Source organism: Mustela nigripes, chromosome 8 (assembly GCF_022355385.1).
Source record: "Mustela nigripes isolate SB6536 chromosome 8, MUSNIG.SB6536, whole genome shotgun sequence".
Lineage (NCBI taxonomy): Eukaryota > Metazoa > Chordata > Mammalia > Carnivora > Mustelidae > Mustela > Mustela nigripes.
Window position 1 is genome coordinate 22014790 of NC_081564.1, and position 9160 is coordinate 22023949.

Genomic DNA, 9160 nt, shown 5'->3' on the forward strand with positions numbered 1-9160 from the left:
GCTGTTCACACACCTGACAAGTGAGTGCTGGTTGTTGACCATAGACTTCTCTAGACACTGCTTGGGTATCTTTACTACATAGCAGCGGGCTTCCCCTAAACCAAGTGGTCCAAGAGAGATTTAAGTGGAACCTTCAAGGACTCTTGTGACCTTGGAAATCGCACTTTTCATTTCTGCCTGTCGTATTGGTTACGCATGTCAGTCCTGCTCAGTGTGGGAGGGGGTTTTACAAGGGTATAAATATCAAGATGCAAGAGTCATGGGGGCAACCTGGGAGGATGGCTACTGTGATTAGGTTTTGTACTAGGCCCAAATTAATTATTGGGACTGGACCTAGCATTCCAAACTGTCCTCTTGTGAGCAGGCCACCCTAGTATCCTTGTCTTCTGTCCTAGGATCTCTCCCTCCTCTTCCTCTCTGAGTTCCCTTCTTGCCCACCATCGAGTCTGTGACATCTCTGTCTCCCAGACCTGTCCATCCTTCCCCTCTCTGCAGAGAGCTGACCCATCTCTTCTCCTCCTTCCTTTCCCAAAGCTGCCCTCACAGAATCCACCTTCATAACTCATGGCCAAGGCCTGCTGCCCAATCTGTGAAATAAAATGAGAGGAGCAAGGGACAAAGACAAATGGGCAGAGGCAGGCGGAGAGGAACAGGCAGGTTCATAAGTGTAAAATATGAACAAACCTGCCATCATCTATTCTCTGAGACAAATACATCATCACCAAATGGGCTGCAGAAGAGCAGAGACAAATTACCCAGCTGTGGCAGTGTCACCTCTTCCTTATTGATGGGCTTCTTGCTCAGGCCCAACTGCTCTCTGAGAACTGCATCCCCTAGCTCCTATGGGACCCCAAACAGGAAGGACAGGTATAAGAAAGCTTTTATGTTTCATCGAGGGCACGAGCCACACTGCCAATTTCTAGCCATCATATGCAGATAGGAATTATGTGACTCTGACACAGTGCCACAAAAATGTTAACAAAATGCCACTCCATGTGTAAATTGGAAATCACACATATGCCAGAAAAAGAAAACATTTTTACTCCTTAGATATTGAACAACATCAAAGCCACGGGGAATAGAATGAATGAAAAACTGTTTATGCTGCTGCCACAAGGAGGCGCCACTTCAGCGGGGGCGGGGGGGTGGGAGGTGGGGGCGGGGGGTGTGGTGGTGAAACAAATCACCACCTTGTGCGCCCTTATGGAGCAAATCACACTGTTGTTAACATGTCTTGGACTCTAGCAACTGTTTTTGTGCCCATTAAACTGTTATTTTTGCCATAACGGTCATTACAAACCACTTTATTTTCTTTTAAGATTTTTACTTATTCATTTGACAGAGAGAGACCTGGGGTTGGGAACACAAGCAGGGGTGTGGGAGAGGGAGAAGCAGGCTTCCCATTGATCAGCGAGCCTGTTGCGGAGCTCCATCCGAGGACGCTGAGATCATGACCTGAGCCAAAGGCAGACACTTCATGACTAAGCCACCCACGTGCCCCTACAAACCACTTGAAAAAGCTGTAACAACATCATCCAAGCATTTACAAAGTAGAGATACTAGTGCTGAAAAACACATTCAGATCAATACCTTTGGAGTAGACACTTGATATGTAAAAACACTACAAAAGAAGACTTAATCACCTCCTGGACAGGTGTTGCTGTTGATTTAGAAGAGTCCTCACTGGTAGAGAGAATGCTGCAAAGATACAAAGCAGCATCAAAAACTAATATTTAGTAAGACGGTCCTAGATTAGTGAACTGTGGGAGCACATTCCATCACCGACTTTACACTCATTCCCAGGGTGGGAAAACGGGTCTTGGAATACGAAGTTTTGAATCATGAGAAGTTTACAGAAGGCATCCTTCCTGGAAAATGTGACTTTCCTGGATCTCCCAGCTATACTGGCCTAAATGCAGCTCCTTGGGCCTGCTCTTGGAAGGGGAGTCTTAAGGGTTGAATTGCATCCTGTGAGATTATAGAAAATATGTTTCATCTGTATCCTCAGTTCCTGGCACAAAGCTCCCTTGTTATTTCTTAAGTTATAAGAGTGCTACCAGCGCCTTTTGTTCAAATATTTAGTCTTTGACCCTGATTCCTGATGCAGGGCTCTTAAATCCCTTGGAACTTTCTGGGTGATAGCAACATCTTTTGTTCTAATGAGGCAATGCCTGTGGGATCCTGGATGGGGGTGGGTTGTCAGAAAGATGAAGCTATCATTAGAAACTTGAATCTTTGAGCCCCAGCCCCCTCCTTCCTGGAAGGGGAGAGGGGCTGGAGGTTGAGTTAATGACCAAACATGCCTACAAGATGAAACTGCCATAAAAACTCCAAAAGTAGGGGTTAGGAGAGCCTCCAGCTTGGTGAACATATCCATATATCCCCAACTCTGTGGAAACAGAAATTCTTGCTCCCTGGATCCTTCTTAACTTTTCCCTATATACTTCTTCATTTTGCTGTTCATCTGTATCCTTTATTATATAAGAAAACAACCCAAGGGGCGCCTGGGTGGCTCAGTGGGTTAAGCTGCTGCCTTTGGCTCAGGTCATGATCTCGGGTCCTGGGATCGAGTCCCGCATCGGGCTCTCTGCTCTGCAGGGAGCCTGCTTCCTCCTCTCCCTCTCTCTGCCTGCCTGTCTGCCTGCTTGTGATCTCTGTCTGTCAAATAAATAAATAAAATCTTTAAAAAAAAAAAAGAAAACAACCCAAGTATTCCCCCTGAATTCTGCAAGCCTCTAGCAAATTACCAAGTCCAAGGAGGAGGTCACAAGAACCCCAAATTGTAGCCAATAAGTTAGAAGTACAGATGACAACCAGGACTTAGAATTGGTGTCTGAACGAGGAGTAGTCTCATAGGACTGTGTCCTTACCCAACAGGGTCTGCGTTAACTCTAGTTAGTGTCAGAATTGAATTGAATTGAATTGTGGGACATCCAGCTGGTGTCCTGGTGTGGAAAAGCCCCAGATTTAGTGTCAGAAGCATAGGGAGAGTGACAGTAAAGGAGAAACATAAGAGTGTTTACCCATTCATGCCCCCTAAATAAGAGATATTGAAGTCCCACTCCCAGGCCCTCAGAATGTGACCTTATTTAGAAATAAGGTCTTTACAGAGGTAATCAGGTTAAAATGAGGTCTTTAGGGAGGGTCCTCATCCAACATGACCAGTGTCTACATGGAGAAGGGAGATCTGAACATGGGCCAGGCATCCACAGAAGAAAGATGATATGCAGACACAAAGAAAGGCCATGTACAGGCTGGAGGAATGCTGCCATACATTTCTATTGTTCCAAGCTGCCTGGTTTGTGTTACTTTGTTATAGCAGCTCTGGGAAGTTAATACATACTGTTAGCTTGAGATTCAAAAGTATCTACCGCAGGAAGGAACACAGAAATAGCATCAAATGCCAGTTAGGCAAGTTATAAATTTTAGGCCAGACAACGGCCATTTTTCAGTACTTGCTATAGACAAAGGGATGCTTGCTACCGGCAGTATGCTATCCTTGGAAGACCATGGGCTGGGAGCTAGAAACCTGGGTTTAGGATCCAGTCTCTCTGTTATGTTTGGCCAGCTTTGGGCTCTTCAGTTGTCTTAACTGTCTCATGGGCATAATAACCTATTTAACCATGAGAATTTAATGAGAATGCATGGGTACAGAAATGATCACTCAGTAAAAGTGCAATAAATGTGTGCTTTGAGGTTTTGCTACTTGCAACCCCATTTTCTATTCTCCCATTTTAAGTGATGGTAAAATGGAGCTCCAGAGATGATAAAACACCTTTGCAAGGTGACACAGCACTTTAGACCTAGAGGGCGCTCAATAATTATCAATTCTTATTTTTAAATTTTTATTTATTTACTTTTTTTTAAAATAAAGATTTTATTTATTTGACACAGAGAGCGATCACAGGTAGGCAGAGAGGGGGAAGCAAGCTCCCCTCTGAGCAGAGAGCCAGACACGGGGCTCCATCCCAGGACCCTGAAATCATGACCTGAACCCAAGGCAGAGGCCCAACCCACTGAGCCACCCAGGCTTACTTTTTTTTTAAGATTTTTTATTTATTTATTTGACAGACAGAGATCACAAGTAGGCAGAGAGACAGGCAGGGGTGGTGGGGGAAGCAGGCTCCCTGCTGAGCAGAGCCCCTGATGTGGGGCTTGATCCCAGGACCCTGGGATCAAGACCCATTAAGCCACTCAGGTGCCCATCAATTCTTATATTTAAAAGGGCTCTTAAATAAATCATCTATTATTAATGCCCATTTTTACAGATGAGGTAACTGCAGCTCAGAGAAGCTATGCTGTCCAAGATCACAGAAAAGTAGAAATTCTGACTCAGGTTTGCCTGCCTCTCTAACACTGCAAGGGACATCCTGGGAAAATCCGAAGATCTTCAATTCTGGGCCCAAAGGGAACAGGATGAGTGCTAGTGATTTCCTAAGCTGGTCCAGGTTCCTTCCCCTGTTATTATTTCAGATAGGATTGTTCCCTGCAGTCTGCCTGTCTTTAGGCTCAGTGCCTCAGGATGGCACCTTGGAACACTGGTTCCTGGCCATGGCCTCAGAAGTCTTAGGTCTCAGATCACCTCGCAGGGTGATTTTCATGAATCAGATCACTTCCCTGAGCCTCAGGCTGCAGACAGGCCAGAACCTGTTCATTTGTTCTGTTTCTTTCTTTGTATTTTATTTTATTATTTGAGAGAGAGCATGCATGAAGAGGGAGAGGGTTAAAGGGGGAGGGAGAAGAGAGAGAGAGAGAATCTCAAATAGACCCCTCACTGAGCGAGACTTGATCTCACTACCCTGAGATCATGACCTGAGCTGAAACCGAGAGTCAGATGTTTAATCAACTGAGCCACCGAGGCCCCCCAGTTTGTTTGGATTTTGACTTCCACCCCACTCCAAAAAGAATATGGTGCAGCTTACAAAAATATATCTGGAATGAGAAAACTTAAGACAAACCTAACTTGAGAGACATTTGATAGATCCTTGCCCAATACTCTTTAAAAGGGTCGAGGTCATGAAAAACAAGGAAAGGCTGAGGAACTGTTCTAGGCTGCAGGAGAATAAGAGATATAACCAAATGTTACCTGGAATCCTGGCTGGGATCTTGGAACAGAAGAGGGTGTTAGTGGGAAAATGGTGAAACTAGAACATGGTCTGTAGTTAATAGTAGTACATCAGTGTTAATTTCTTGATTCTGATCATTGTACTATGATTAAGTAACATATTAACATTAGGGAAAGCTGAGTGAGGGATATGGAGAAACTACTATTTTTGCAAACCTTAAGTCTGATATTAGTTTTCAAAAGGTTAAGGGACGTTTGACTGGCTCAGTTGGTAGAGTGTGAGACTCTTGGTCTCGAGGTTGCAAGTTTGACACACAGGTTGGCTGTAGAGATAACTTAAAAATAAAATCTTAGGGGTGCCTTGGTGGCTCAGTCATTAAGCGTCTGCCTTAGGCTTGACGGGTCCATGATCAAAGGAGCAAGACTGATACAAAGCGAAGGTCAAGCAAAGCTTTATTTCACACCAAGCATCGAGAATCAAACCAACGGGTCGGGGCCACCTCTTACAGAGAGGGTGACCCCTCCCAGCTTCACAGACTAATTTTTATAGAGCAAGTGCCATGTGGTTGATCCTGGCCACACACAGGTGGCCAATGAGATTGCAACACACATAGAAAGCTGCATAGCCATGCTAGGTCACACATGGGTGGCCAATTGAATTACAATTCACCCCATAGTAGCTATTTGAACTAGCCTATCACCTTGGTCAGTATTGGTGCCCAAAAGGCTCCCCAAAAGCGCCCAAAAGGCAGGGCCCACACTCTTTGGTAGCTAGGATGACAGTATGCACGCCCCACTGATTGGATGTCTCCACCTGGCCTGACCCGCCCTTGTATTTGGGCTCTGTTACCTGGGACTGGTTGACCATATTTTACTAGTTTCCCGGACTTTCTTTTAAGTAAGTCCCCTGGGGGGGTGGGGGGAGCAGGGTCAGTTTAAGTTTTACTGCATAAACAACAAAATGGCTGTTCAACCGAGATGGAGTCACTCTGGCTAAATAGGCCCTTACAGGCTCAGGTCATGATCCCAGACTCCTGGGATAGAGCCCCTCATTGGGGTCCCTGCTCAGCAGGAAGCCTGCATCTCCCTCTCTCACTACCCCTGCTTTGTGTTCCCTCTCTCGCTGTATCTCTCTGTCAAATAAAAAAAAAATGTAAATAAAATCTTTAAAAAGTGAAATAAATTTTAAAAACAATTTGTAGGGACGCCTGGGTGGCTCAGTTGGTTGGACGACTGCCTTCGGCTCAGGTCATGATCCCGGAGTCCCGGGATCGAGTCCCGCATCGGGCTCCCAGCTCCATGGGGAGTCTGCTTCTTCCTCTGACCTTCTCCTCGCTCATGCTCTCTCTCTCACTGTCTCTCTCTCAAATGAATAAATAAAATCTTTAAAAAAAAAAATAAATAAATAAATAAATAAAAACAATTTGTAAGGGGGCGCCTGGGTGGCTCAGTGGGTTAAGCCACTGCCTTCGGCTTGGGTCATGATTCGGGGTCCTGGGATCGAGTCCCGCATCGGGTTCTCTGCTCAGCGGGGAGCCTGCTTCCCTCTCTCTCTCTCTGCCTGCCTCTCTGTCTACTTGTGATTTCTCTCTGTCAAATAAATAAATAAAATCTTTAAAAAAATAAAAAATTTAAAAAATTTAAAAATAAAACAATTTGTAGGTACTCCTGAGTGGCTCAGCTTGTTGGGCATCTGCCTTTGGCTTGGGTCGTGGTCTCGGGGTGTTGGGATCAGGTCCCTTGTGGGGCTCCTTGCTCAGCCGGGAGCTTGCTTCTCCCTCTGCCTCTGCCTGCTGCTCCCCCTGCTTGTGTGTGTATCTTTGTGCATATCTTTCTCCGATAAATAAACAAAATCTTTTAAAAAATTTTTTTAAATAATAAAAGTTAAAAAATTAGATGCTGGGGTGCCTGGTTGTCTTGGTCACATGACTCTTGATCTCAGGGTAGTGAGTTCGAGCCCCATGTTAGGCATGAAGCTTACTTTAAAAAATTAGATACATGTAAACAATACTTTGTTTATATATATTTATAAATTTTATATAATACATTAATTTTATATAATATATAATATAATTTTATATAATATATATACTAACTTAAGAAAAATAATCGAAAAAAGCTTTAGTTAAGGGATCCATAACTGAGTAAAAATACAACAAATAGTGCAACAAATAAACAGTGAGTGGGTAGGGAAAAAGTTACTGCAAAGTAAGGAATAATGGCAGGAAAGCCACAGATAAGGCAAGGCCTGTGCAATTGCCAGAGGCTGACTGTAAATCTGACTCTGAGCTTCCTAACAGCAAACTCCAAGAAGGAAACGGGATTGGTTACATGATACACAATGTGTATTAAGAGAGAAAAACTAAATTATATCCATACATAGGATCCTATGCAGCCCTTAGAAGACTTTATTATAGAATATGTAATGATATGGAAAATATTCACAACATATTGATGAGTAACAATTAGCAAATCACAAAACAATATGGACTATATGAAAAGTTAGCCAGGGGGTGATGCAAGTTAGAATTTGTTTCTTTCTGCATCTGCCCCCTCTCAGCATCAGCCCAGGACCCCGGAGGGCATTGTGCCAACCACACACATATGGCTATGTTGAGATCTGGGATGTGTTGTTTTTTTTTTTTTTTTAAGATTTTATTTATTTATTTATTTGACGGACACATCACAAGCAGGCAGAGAGGCTGAGCAGAGAGCCCGATGCCGGGCTCGATCCCAGCACCCTGAGATCATGACCCGAGCTGAAGGCAGAGGCATTAACCCACTGAGCCACCCAGGCGCCCCATGGGCTGTGTTTTATTATTTTTTTATTATTGGGTGGGGGGAGCAGAAAGAGAGAGAAAATATGTTTAAAAAAACTTTTTTTAAAGATTTTATTTATTTGACACAGAAAGAGGGAGAGAGAGAGAGAGCACAAGCAGTGGGCATGGCAGGCAGGAGAAGCAAACTCCCAGCTGAGCAGGGAGCCTGATATGAGACTCAATTCCCTGGACTCTGGGATCATGACCTGAGCCAAAGGCAGACACCTAACCAACTTAGGCCACCCAGATGCCTAAGGCAGAGAGAGAATGTTTTTTTGTTGTTGTTGTTCTGTTTTGTTTTAAAGATTTTATTTATTTATTTGACAGACAGAGACCACAAGTAGGCAGAGAAGCAGGCAAAGCCAGGGGGAGACAGGCTTCCTGCCGAGCAGAGAGCCCGACATAGGCCTTGATCCCAGGACCCTGAGATCATGACCTGAGCAGAAGGCAAAGGCTTAACCCACTGAGCCACCCAGGTGCCCCCAGAGAATTTTAAGCAGACTTCATGCCCAGCGTGGAGCTTGATCCAAGATCACAACCCTGAGATCAGGGCCCAAGCCAAAATCAAGAGTAGGTGCTTAACCAACCAAGCCACCCAGGTGCCCCTGAAATTATTTTAATAAATTAACTGCAAACAAAATGAATGGGGGAAATTATCCCATGTGTGCAGTACAAAGGAGCAACTATCACTCACGTGTTAGTTTAGCCAAACAATTTGGTGAGAGGGAGCTTGGGGGGAAATTAGTCTTTAAAGGATTTAATGGTTTGTACCAGCACATTTTATATCATTAGCTGTAACTTAAATCTGCTGGGTGTTGCTATGTGTTTCTGATCATTGAAAAGGCCTGTTGATCCCAGTTGTGGCCTTGGCTCTAGTTCTAGCTTCCTTGATGGTTTTGCCATCAAGGAAACTAGGTAGAAGGACGCCTGGGTGGCTCAGTCATTAAGTGTCTGCCTTTGGCTTGGGTCCTGATCTGGGGTTCCTGGGATTGAGCCCCACATGGAGCTTCCTGCTCGGTGGGAAGCCTGCTTCTCCCTCTCCCACTCCTCCTGCTTGTGTTCCTCTCTCTGTCAAATAAATAATCTTTTTTTTTTTTTTAAAGATTTTATTTATTTGACAGAGAGGGATCACAAGTAGGCAGAGAGGCAGGAGAGAGGAAGGGAAGCAGGCTCCCTGCCGAGCAGAGAGCCCGATGTGGGACTCGATCCCAGGACTCTGAGATCATGACCTGAGCCAAAGGCAGCGGCTTAACCCACTGAGCCACCCAGGCGCCTT